A 13,291-nucleotide genomic window follows, 5' to 3' on the forward strand; every position below is an offset into this window, starting at 1 on the left:
CTAGAGGTTAAACACCTTTTGTTGCCAACGTGATCGACCAAGGATTACGTTGGATACAAAATGTATTTAGTCTCTAGAATAAATTATAAAACAATGATCATATAATTGGTAATTTTTTTTACCCTAAAAACACAAGTCTGCGTTTGGATAAACAATCACACTGGATGTTTTAACTATAAATATACCAAATTACTGACTTACCGCACACCTAAATATATTAGCGAACCTACATAAAGAATACAACTGTTAAGGACTATAACTTTGCTGTTATAAAATTTTTCGAATTTTATATTTTGAAATTCCAAAAAACATTTGCACGATAAACCAAACAGGCTACCAGGAGCCAGTTGTCTGCAAAGCTATATTGTGTTCTGAGAAGTGAACGTATCTTACAGCAGTAAAAAGGTCTGTAACTTCCAAGCATTGTGTACGGGTATTGTATACCCATAGCTTATATTCTTCTCTGTTCAGCTTGGCCCATTTCTGTTCGATGCGGGATTGTTAAGATATTAATACTATCTGAGTTTTAAGATGTTTCAAAAAGTTTTTCCTTTCAACCGATATGCTTGGTGGAAAATGACACGTTAAATATTTATTAATTGCGATAAACTCTGTCTAACGTACATATTTAAGAAGATTCACATGGCGTAATAGATCTATGATTTAATAACTATCACTGTAAATACAAATAACACTACACCTAACAGCCGCCTAACATATGATTAAGCGCAGAAAAAAATTGCTAATAATTAATAAAAACCTACATAGTTGTATTCTCACCGAGCCCTGTACAATTGTGTTTAATGCCTAGAGTTCACTTAAGAATAATATCGAAGTGCAAGAGTATTATTGGAAGTTAAAACTACGAATGTAATTTCAGCTTGTGAAATCTTATTGGAATTCACATCGGAACGCTATGAATTTAGTATTAAGTTTTATTGTGTCGTGTGTGAGAAAAAAACGCAGAAGAAAATTGCTGATTTTATTTTTCCATTGAATTAAGTTTGTAGATGTTGATAGGATTATTACCATAATTATACTAAAACGTCAGTCATAAATATGAAAACACAAGCAGATAATTAAATTTTTACACATTACTTTAAGCTCAAGAAAAATTACCTAACAATTATAACACGCTCTCTCAAATAAGTAAATAACCTAACCAAAATATCGAATATTCGTATAGTCATTTGTAACTCACCCACTTCAACTAATGCGTTTAATTTAGTTGCTAAATAGTTTTTCCCTTTTTAGGGATTTTTTAACCTTCCCCAATCACTTCACAATACTATTGCTGAAAGTTGTCTTGGCATTTTTGCATATCCGGCACCCTGCTTTTTTTGTAGCACATTTATAATAACTCTTGTCATGAGATTAAAACTACTGAGAAATTAAAGTTAAATATTTCTTTTTTTGTAACTGTTTTTCAAATACTCGTGCTAGGAGCAATGTCGTATGGACATGCAAATCTTACATTAAATTGCTACTTAAACTTGTATGCATTCCTGTATACAATGCAATTCTAGAATTTATACCCCATAACCATCAACTATATTATCCATTTACTGCGACTTTATATTTATAAATATTACTCTTTGTAAATATAGCTGTGACTATCCATTATTGTAATAACATTAATCATATTAACATTTTCTCAACTTAATCTTTTCCTATTTGCTAATTGTCCTTACAAGCAGTAGCAATACTTGGACCAACCACAGCCTCCTCAATCTCAGGATCAATTACGTCCAAAACTCTGGTCTCTGTGTCTGGACTTGGTCCAAGTGTCCCTTGTCAATCGTGAAATTACATGTCAGATTGCAAACTCACAAGCCTGCAAGTTTGAGTCACAATCCGAACTATTTTAATACGAAACTATGTTGTGATTTGTTCACACACTGATAGCGTTTTGAACTGCTTTCAAGTCAGATTTTTTGCTCAGTTTTACCATAGATGTTTATTAGTGAAAATATGAGTAATACATGATCGGATAATTCGTATAGAATAATGGTGCATGATTATTTTAGTTGTTAAAAAACTTTATTTTAGAATATGCACGTTTTATTAATAGTGTGCAGTAAGTATAGGGATATATGTTTTTTTATCTGGAATTTCGTTTGATTTGCAAGTTTCTATGGATGTGTTGGTACACAGCTTATTAAATCAAATAATGTTCAACTGAACAATTTGAATGTCTGAGTACTTTGAAAACTAAAGAAAATACATAACATAATCTAATTATGATTGGAGATGTTATTAAACCATTTACATATCTACTATTGATAAAAGAGTGATTGAAACCACTTTACGTTGGCATAAATAGTTAATTTTAATCCACAACAATTAGTATATGTGGTTTATAGCTGATATTATAAATAAAATATTGTGCAATAATATACATGAATTTAATTTCCAAGCTTTAAAAATTTGTTAGTAATGAGTTAATATCATTGTAGCAATGATACAATACTATGAGGTGTTTTAAGAAGCGGTAAGATAAGAGAAAAATATTCTAAATTCAAGTTCTAAAAGTTCTCCTCGTCTACGATAATCTTCTGGAACGTTTATTTACTCAGACTCCGTGATGAAGAAACTTTCGGAATGTTGATCGTTTAGGAAACTATTTCTCAGGAAAATCTTTGTGAGTAATTATTTGAAGTTGGTTGTAAGGCTTGTTTTAGAGGCTTAACTTAAATCTACAATAGTTTACTAATAAATGGTTGTTAAGATAATTCAATATAATGTGGTATAAATTTTCAGCTACAGGCTTCACATTAATATGTCTTGATCTGGTATAAAATACAAACAGCCATTTACTTGGGTTGACCTTTAATCTTAGAGAAATAACAATTATTATGATGTGGTAAGTAGGGAAGACGAATATAGTGAATTTAAGGTTTAATTATTATTTATTTATTTTCTTTTTAAACGACTCAAATAGCGGGTTCACTTCAAAACTAAAATCCACCTAATCACTGTAAAGGTTAAGTTTAAAATATCAATGAATATAAGACAAAAATAATGCATATATTTTGGAAATAGTTTTATGTGACTATGAAAGAAATGACTTTTGGGTCCAAGATGCGCTCTTCGTAAACCTATATCCTTTCTGATAGCTATTATGATAAAAATAACAAAGTCGTTTGCATACAACTTAGATCCAAATCTCGAAATGTAATCGAGTTTGGAAACCCATTTTATCCTCTGGGAGGCATGCTGTAACGTAAGTTCAGAAAATAAGTCGTTCGAAGGAATGGAAGTACATTACTAGTTCATATTGGTCCCCGTCTTCATCAGAGTGTTTCTTGTGTTTGTTTACATACAATTGCACCTATAAAAGTAATAATTCAAGTCTAGTAAAAGTATTTTTCAATACTTTTGGTTTAGGCAGAACCTGTGGACGACCTTAAAATTGTAATTCCTTCTTAGGATTAATATTGAGATACAATTCTGAATTCAAAGTAGTAATATGTCACTATTAAATCGTGTATTGAATTAAACTGTAGTAATTAAGCTCATCTTCTAATTAGGTTTTTACAACGAAGAACTAATTTAATTGTTACTTTAAAACAGGAGTGCTTAAATTACTGATATAGCTATAAAGAACATAATTACGCTTTTTAAAGCTGCAAGTACTTGTTTTTTTAGGTATTTTTAATAGTGTTGCCTTACTTTTGAAGAATACAAAATAAAAGAAAAACCCCACTATCATGAAGGGAAAACTTGAGATGCCATAACATTTAGTTGCAAACAGTGCAGAAATGTTTGATGAATCGCACTTGAACAACGTAAAAAATGTTTTATTCTTGTACTCAGCAAGAGCTAAAAGGTATTACGTTGACCACTTCTATTCCAGAGCGATGGCAAATTCAGTAATTGGTTTTGTAGCTTTCCAATTAACTTTCCAGCATAACTCTTGCTAATACAAATTTAAAACATAAAAATAACTGATATGCGTGTAAAAATAAGTATTCTGTATATTGTTCTATGATTTTAATTACATTGTATTTTAGATTCAAAAGTATTAATGGCGTCAAAACAACTTATTAAATATATTCTGTGAATACATCCAATAATATATTTAAAATTAGTTTTGACAATTAAAAAATAAACGGTATCAGCATTCTGACACATACTTTCTCCCATAAGTTTGTAAACAACCTTTATCATGTGTAAGCGCAAGCGGTGAGAGTAAATATAAGAAAATGGGATTTGTATAATTTTCTTCAAAATTTAAAGGACTATAACATACTAAATTTTTATCAAAATCGTTCGGGCCAATTTTGGGAAAAATCTGATTTTTCGTTATTTTATGGGGCTTTTATGGGAAAATAACATAATTTACAATAACTTTTGAACCGTAATTTTTACAGAAATGGGATTTGTACCATTTTGTTCAGAATATAAAGGACTATAACATACAAAATTTTTATCAAAATCGTTCGGGCCATTTTTGGGAAAATCCTATTTTTCCGTTATCTTATGGGGTTTTATGAGAAAATCCTCATTAAAAATAAAAATTTCAAAAAAGTAAAAAAAACAAACTATCAAAATTGTAAGGACCAAACAGCTGGTTGTAAGGTTTAACATACTATGTTAAATCAAAACCGGATTCTTGTCTAAAATCCTATTTTTCGTTATTTTACGGGGTTTTTATGGGAAAATAACACAATTTACCATAACTTTTGAACCGTAATTTTTACAGAAATGGGATTTGTACTTTTTTGTTCAGAATTTAAAGGGCTACAACATACTAAATTTTTATCAAAATCGTTCGGGCCATTTTTGAGAAAATCCGATTTTTCCTGTTTTTTATGGGTTTTTATGGGAAAATCCCCATTAAAAATCAAAATTCCAAAAAAATGAAAAAAATACCTGGAGATACCACGGGTTAGAACCTACATACCAAATTTCATCGAAATCGGACCACAGGTGTGGTCTCTAGCTCTGTACACATCTAGACACACAGACACACAGACACACACACATACACACTCACACACACACAGACATCACTTCGAAAACCACTTTTTGGGTCCAGGGGGACCCAAAACGAATATATCCACTCAAAACTCAAACTCGAAAATTTTGACGAAAACAATTCTTTCTCCAAATACTATGGTATAGGGGGAGAAAGTAAAAAACTGGGCTCTTTCGCAGTGAACCTAAGAAAATGCCTTCCCCAAAAATCGGCCGTTCGCTACATTTGGTATTTCTATTATCAAATATGCTGTACCATATGTACAATAAGATGCCAATTTTCCTGTTAGTTTAGCTTCAGTCATTCATGTAAAAGACAAAGCAACGCTCAACAACCAATCAGATGTTTAGCTAGTTTCTTGCACAGATTTGTTTAAACCAAGGTTATATAAGGCCCTCTGCCACGTGCTGCTGTCTCTTTTACAGTCAGTTTTTCATAAGTAAAGTTGTTTTAAATTCAGTGTTTAACCCCGTTTTGGGTAAGTTTTTTCTTTTTTCTAAATTTAGTTTAGTTTTGTAGAAGTCTCCAAATTAAACAAATGCCTTGCTTTCTCTTATTTAAATTCACATATTAAAATTATAAATTTTGTTAAATTCCAATATAAAATCCATCAGTAGACAAAGAACTAAAAGATTGTTTTATTTTCAGGGTTTTTGATAATGTTCACTAAAACATAAATGATAATTGAAGAATGAGAAAATTTGTTAGAAAAATGTCAAGTAAAATATAATTATTTAATACACAAGATCGAAGCAAGATGTTGATTTATTTGTTTATTCCTTAAAGCTAAATTGTGCCTATTTATGAACTTTAAAATTAAAGGGTACAATTAATGCGCAACTCTGCTAACTATACTAAAAATAATGAAGAGGATTAATAGCCAATTAATTAATGTATGGAACAAGAAGGAAATTTTTATTTTTATTATGAAGAGGGTTAATTAATTATTTTATTTTGCAAACAAGTTTCATTTAAAATGGCTTTGAAAGTAGATTTTTTGTTAAGAGATGAATTGGAATATGAACTAACAGTAAGGGGAATTGGTGTTAATAAAAGTGATACTGTTCTTGCATTGCGTAAAAAACTAAGAGAAGTTTTAAAAGTAGGCCTAGAAAGAAATCATCTAAATTTATGTGAAAAATTAGATTCTGATATAAATTTGGAACTCATCAAAGCCGGATTGGAAAATTTAGAAATTAAAGTAGCTAGCCTAACTGAAACCGAGACTCATAATCTAAGTGAAATTTCTCGCATTGAAACAAGATTAGATCACTATGATTATAGAACAAAAGCTACAGGTAAATTTAAACTTCCAGATAAAGACAAAGAGTTGTTGAGTAAATTAACTAAACAGTTAGATAAAATCCAAAAGGATTTTAACAATGTCCAGTTTGATAAAGCAAAAAAGGAAATAATCGAAAGGAAGATAAGTGAGTCAAATCTAGAGGATGAAAATGATGTGTTTGAAACTAAAAGTATAGATTTAGTAACCCCTGTAGAAGTATCAAATGTAACAATGTCAAACATGTTTTCCAAATTGCCTAATCCAGCTGAAAGACATTTTAAAAATCTCAAAGTCACTGATGGATTACACGCAAGGGAACTTTTGAATTTTATCAATACAATCCTTAAGGTCAAGGATGAAACAAAATTTAGTGATACTCAGATCTTAGATATTAGCTTGAGTTATGCTTCGGGACCATTGTATGCAAAAATCATAGAAAGCAAAAATAGTAGCTTAAGTATTGATGAAGTGCATACTAAATTAATTGATTATTTTATACCAATTGGTTTAAGAGAAAATCTCAAAAGGGACCTTGTAACTCGTCCTCAAAGGATGGGTGAACCATTGAATATCTATATTTTAGAAGTAAAGGAAAATGCAAAGCTTCTAAAATCTGCATTTTCAGAAAGAGATCTTGTCGAGTTGATAAAAATTGGCCTAAACCAAGAAACTAGAAGTAGGCTAGTTTTTGTGAGCGACCCTAAGTCATTTGATGAATTGAGTCAATTGTGTATTCATGATCAAAACGTCCGCTTTGAAGATTTTAGGCGTAAATCAAATAGGCCCCCACCATTTCACACAAAACATGTAAATTTTGTACCAGCACCTAGGAAGTGTTTTGCATGTGGTAAATTGGGTCACATAGCTAAGTATTGCTACAGCCAAAATGTAAAACCAAGACCCTCTGTCCATGGTAATAGTCATGCCCCGAATCAGTCATCAAGGTTCTTTACAAAAAACGAGGCTCAGGGGAGAGTTTCGGATTCGCAAAAGTAAAACAAGAGCTCTCCCAGAATAAAACTAGAGTATTTTTTAATTCTAAAAGGAAGAAAAGGTATCTAAATGTCCAAGAGAAGAAACAATTTAAGTGCAAGCTTAAGAATGAATTAATTTCTATTACAAAAAAGGAAAATGGAGGGTTTTATAGTACTCTACCAACTGTTAAAGTATGTTTTAAACCAAATCTATTTGAAAATGCTTTAATTGACACAGGTAGCTCAGTAAACATAATTAGTGAACGATTGTTTAACAAGTTAAGTAAGTACCATCTTATCAGTAACGTATGCCAACCTGAAATCTTGTGTAAAACTGCAGCTAATACTAAAATGCAACTAATAGGCAAGTGTGAAATCAAAATCAAGATAAACAAGTTTTCTTGGAATTTAGAGTTTATCATTGCTAAAGATCTAGCTTGCAACATTATATTAGGAGCTGAATTCATCAAGAGGAGTAAAATGTTACTTAACTTAAGTCAAGATCAATGTTACTTTGCATTTGAACCTAATTATAAAGTAGAGTTTGTGTCAAATGTTTCTGTAATAGTAACTAACGAGAACTGTAAAATTAAAATTGGATGCAATAAAGCTACTACAGACATTACAAAACTAATCTCAGATTTTCCAAAAGTTTTTACTAATCAAATAGGTGAAGCTATAAATTTTGAATATGAAATCAAGCTTAAAGACAAGGAGCCTGTTAACCTTAGACCATATCAACTCAATCCCCATAAAATGCAAATTATGAAGGATTTAATCGATGATTTAGTTCAACAGGGAATTGTAGAACCTTCCTTATCAAGCTATGCCAGTCCAACATTCCTAGTGAAAAAACCTAATAGTGATAAATATAGACTTGTGGTGAACTACTCTGAATTAAATAAAAAGATAGAGAGAGTAAATTATCCTATCGGGGATATGAATGACATTTATCATTATTTGCAAGGAAGCGAATATTTCAGTGTAATTGATTTATGTAATAGTTTCCACCAAATCAAACTTAGTGAAAACTGTAGAGACTATACTGCTTTTGTAACACCTTTTTCACAAATGAGATTTTGTAGAATTCCGTATGGTTTGCACTTAGGATCTTCATTGCTTAGCAGTTATCTTAACGAAGTTTTAAAAGACATAAAGTTTAAATTTGTGATTAACTTTGTAGATGATTTGATTATCTATTCCAAAACATATGAAGAACATCTAGTACATTTAAATGAAGTTATCACAAGATTAAACAATCACAATCTAACAGTGAACCCGGAGAAAGCTAACTTTGTGTTTAAAGAAATAAAATTCCTAGGATACTTAGTGAGTAAAGATCAAATCAAAATCGACCCAGACAGAGTGACTGCTATCAAGGAGTTTAAACCCCCGAAAGATATAAAGGGTCTAAGTAGATTTTTAGGAATGACTAGCTATTGGTCTATGTTTATCCCAAAGTATGCCGACATCGCTTGCCCACTCAATGATTTGAAAAATAAAAATAAAAGGTTTATTTGGGATGAAAGTTGTCAAAATAGTTTCGACAAGCTCAAACAATGCATTATTGAACCACCTATCTTAGCTATTCCAAATTATAATCAACCTTTTGTATTGCATTGCGATGCCAGTGACAGAGCTTGTGGCGCTTGTCTCTTACAAAACCAAAATGGTGTAAACAAACCAGTTGCTTTTTATTCAAGAAAATTTTCCGATAGTGAACAGTGTTTGTCTGTCTATGAAAAGGAAGCTTTGTCTATGGTTTGTGCTATTTCTAAATTTAGAAAAATGCTTGAGATAAGGGAATTTACTTTGATCACAGATAATAGCGCTCTAGCTTTTGTTTTAACTCACTTCAAGAAATTGGGTAAACTCGGACGTTGGGTTGGAACTATATTATCTTTACCATTCAAAATAGTTTTGGTTAAAAGTCAAGATAATGTAATAGCTGATTTCTTATCAAGAGTTTTCGATAAGCAAGACATGGATCCAGATGTCTCTGTAAATAATGTAAATATTGTCCCTAGTCTAAATGTAAATATGTTTAAACTGAACCAAAACAAAATGCCAAATAATGAAGACTTAAATAGTTCACATGAAAAGCAAGAAATCAACTTTTGTAATAACATTAAAGATTTCCCTTTAAGTTTTCTTGAGTTAAAAGAGTACCAGAAGCAGGACTTAGAAATATCAAGTATAGTGTCTAGTCTAAAAGAAGGTAAAGGTAAAGAAAATTTTTCTATGAATAAAGGAGTGTTAATGTATAAAAAATCTAACAAAGAAGCTCCAAGGATTTACCTTCCCAAAATCCTTCTAGACATGGTGTATAAGTATTTCCATGACACACATGTAGGCGGTCATTTTGGAGTGTTTAAAACCGTGAAGAAAATAAGTCAATATTTTTATATGCCTGGATTGATTCCTGAAGTTGCTAATAGGGTTAAAAACTGTCAACTTTGTTCTCAAGGCAAACCCCCTAAGAGAATCTACAATGGCCCTTTAGTTACATCTCCTTCAAGAAACGCCATGGATAAGATTTATATAGATACGTATGGACCTTTGTTCAGAACAAAGAACTTTAGTACCTATTTATTAATAGTAGTGGATGACTACAGCAAGTATACATGGCTTTGTCCCTTAAAAGATTGTACTAGCAAGTGTATAATCAGAGCTCTTGAAAATAATGTGTTTAAACATTTTTCTGTTTGTAAAGAACTCGTAAGTGATAACGCCAAGTATTTTACAAGTAATGAATTTAAAAACTTTCTGTTTAACAAAAGCATTTTGCATAGATTAACTATACCCATGGTTCCAAGACAAAATAAAAGTGAACGTTACCTGAGAAATCTTAAAGCTATGTTTCAAATTTACTACCATAAAAATCAAAATCAGTGGGATTCAAACTTAAGTGAACTTCAATTAGCTATGAACAGTGCAGTAAATGAAACCGTTAAAGCTACTCCCTTTGAATTAGTGTTTTGTTACAAGCCTAATAATCCATTAACCAATGCATGGTCAGTAAATGAGCTCATGGACTCCAATGTAAATAAACAAGAGTTAGAGTTAAAATTAACTAAAGCTTTTGAAAATGCAAAGGAAGCAATACTAAATAATAAGAAGAGGAAGTTGTATTCTGAAGATAATAGTAAACACCCTTTTAAGAAAGGATCAATTGTTTATATCAAGACCTATCCTATCAGTAGCAAGGAAAAAAGTATACAGAGTAAACATGTTTTAAGATATGATGGACCCTACAAGATATTGTTGTTTATATCTGATGTAAGCTGTGTAGTACAAAAAATCGAAGATTCTGATGTTGTAAAAAGAGTACACATTTCACAGCTTAAACTGTAAAAGAAGGTAATAATTTTATTTCAATTATTCTAAAGAAATATGGTAATATTTTTAATTTTGCTTTTGAGAATTGTTTAAAGTTTAGATTTTTATCTTTGTAGGATTATAAAGAAGCTGAGATTATTTTATTTTATAAAAAAAAAAAATAATAATAAAAATTGTTTAGTAAATCATGAGTAAACAAAAGAAAATGTTTTGTTGATGTATGAAAAGAAAATGTCATGAATAGTGAATTTTAAATCAATTTTAATAAACTCATAACTTTGGATTTTGTTTCAGTAAATTTTGTTATGTAATACATTTTTGTTCAGTAAAGTTTGATATCAATAAGAAACAATAAGGGTTAGTTTAGAAAATGAAAGAGATTTACAGAGAGGTACTAGATATATAATGATGAACTTGTATCTGTATAATAATGTTATGATTGTTTTAGCAATTTTCAGGTAATAAAAAAAAGGAAAATATATGTACATTTGCAAATGGTTTATCTAATGGGCTAAGAAATGCATTTCCAGAAGATTAAACAAACTGAATTGTACATAAGAGTATGGTAAATGAGGTATTTTAGATTAAGTCATCTATATAATTAATCAATCAACAAGGTGAATAAAAAATGTCATTGAGAGATTTAAAGTAAACTATGCACTAGTTTTATCACTAACTATACTACGCTTACCTTGTGAAAACTTACATACTATGCACTAACACAAACACATAACTTACAGCTCATTCACTTACTGCACTTCACAACTTGATACACTTTCACTTGGGGGGACTTTTACACTTTGCATGCATGCACTTTTACTAAACAAACACCTTACACTGAATCACTCACATTGAAATACACTTCTCACTTCACTTCAATTGAACACCTTTTCACTTGGGATAATACAGTGTATGGTACAGGTTGAATTTCTTGACTACACAGGATGTTAAAGTTGTATTGTAGTAAAATATTGCAGCAATGACATTCCAAAGATTGTGTTCATATTTCTTGGTCGAATGGTTAATGATGTGTTCTTCTCATGCTAAAACAAGTCACAAAGATAATTGCCCTTATTGATAACAAAATAGTCATGTTTTAAATGGAATTGTGTTGTTAAAAATTAATGTAAATGTTTATAGAGATTGAAATAAAATGGTTTTAAAATGACAAATGTTGAACGGAATTGATGTTAAATTTAATAATGTTGATTTTATCAGATGAATTTTTGGTTTCATGTTTTATGTTCATTGTATTTTCTATGAAACGCATTTTCTATGAGTCACAAATGTTTTATTTTAATAACTCAAAACTTGATAGTGAAAAATGTTTATTTGATTTTATCCAAAAACTTGTATTGAATAATTTGAATACTGTTACATTATTTGAATGTTGTTACATATCTGATAATGCTGAGATGCTGTGGAGAGGTTGGAGCCTTGTTTTCTTTGTCTTGCCCGGTCTGTCATGCTGTCCACCTGTTGTTTCACTGTTGGGAGAGGTACATCCAAGCAACTAGACAACTGTTATCAGCCCTTCCCGACCTACCTCAACCCATGATAAGGACTAGCCAACCTGAGGGACAACTATGTTGCCAAACTTCTTACAGAGTTGCCAAGTCTACTGCTGGACAAATTTATCTTCTTAATTTAACTTTGTTAATTTAACTTCAAACATGATAAATATCAAAAATGCTTAACTTATGAAATTGTATTTTAATGATTTTGAACTCAGTAAATTTAATTGTTTGCAAAGAAATCTTTAAATGGAACGTTTATAAATATAGAATATGTACTTACTGTTTAAATTCAGGGGGAGACAATTGTACCATATGTACAATAAGATGCCAATTTTCCTGTTAGTTTAGCTTCAGTCATTCATGTAAAAGACAAAGCAACGCTCAACAACCAATCAGATGTTTAGTTAGTTTCTTGCACAGATTTGTTTAAACCAAGGTTATATAAGGCCCTCTGCCACGTGCTGCTGTCTCTTTTACAGTCAGTTTTTCATAAGTAAAGTTGTTTTAAATTCAGTGTTTAACCCCGTTTTGGGTAATTTTTTCTTTTTTCTAAATTTAGTTTAGTTTTGTAGAAGTCTCCAAATTAAACAAATGCCTTGCTTTCTCTTATTTAAATTCACATATTAAAATTATAAATTTTGTTAAATTCCAATATAAAATCCATCAGTAGACAAAGAACTAAAAGATTGTTTTATTTTCAGGGTTTTTGATAATGTTCACTAAAACATAAATGATAATTGAAGAATGAGAAAATTTGTTAGAACAATGTCAAGTAAAATATAATTATTTAATACACAAGATCGAAGCAAGATGTTGATTTATTTGTTTAATCCTTAAAGCTAAATTGTGCCTATTTATGAACTTTAAAATTAAAGGGTACAATGCTATTATTCTATCTGCATTATACATTTTCCCATTAAACATTAAATAATTACTATATTCTATGAAGTTCAAAACAATTTTTTATTAATTATAACGATTTACTTAATACAACCCAAGATGAAAAATAATAGAATTGCGTACATTTGAAAGAATCTCAGTACTGAGTATTGTGAAATTTCAGTAATCTAACCCCAACCCCAGCTAGATTTCATTATTACAATGCCGAAACAATGGTGATAATGTCATTAATGCATTGTAGGTAGCCAAGTATTTTTGGCAAATAATATAGCTGTAGCTTACTTGAATAGCTCAC

Source organism: Macrosteles quadrilineatus, unplaced genomic scaffold, assembly GCF_028750875.1.
Source record: "Macrosteles quadrilineatus isolate MER2022 unplaced genomic scaffold, UCM_ALF_1.0 Scaffold_8__2_contigs__length_117827958, whole genome shotgun sequence".
Taxonomy (NCBI): Eukaryota; Metazoa; Arthropoda; class Insecta; order Hemiptera; family Cicadellidae; genus Macrosteles; species Macrosteles quadrilineatus.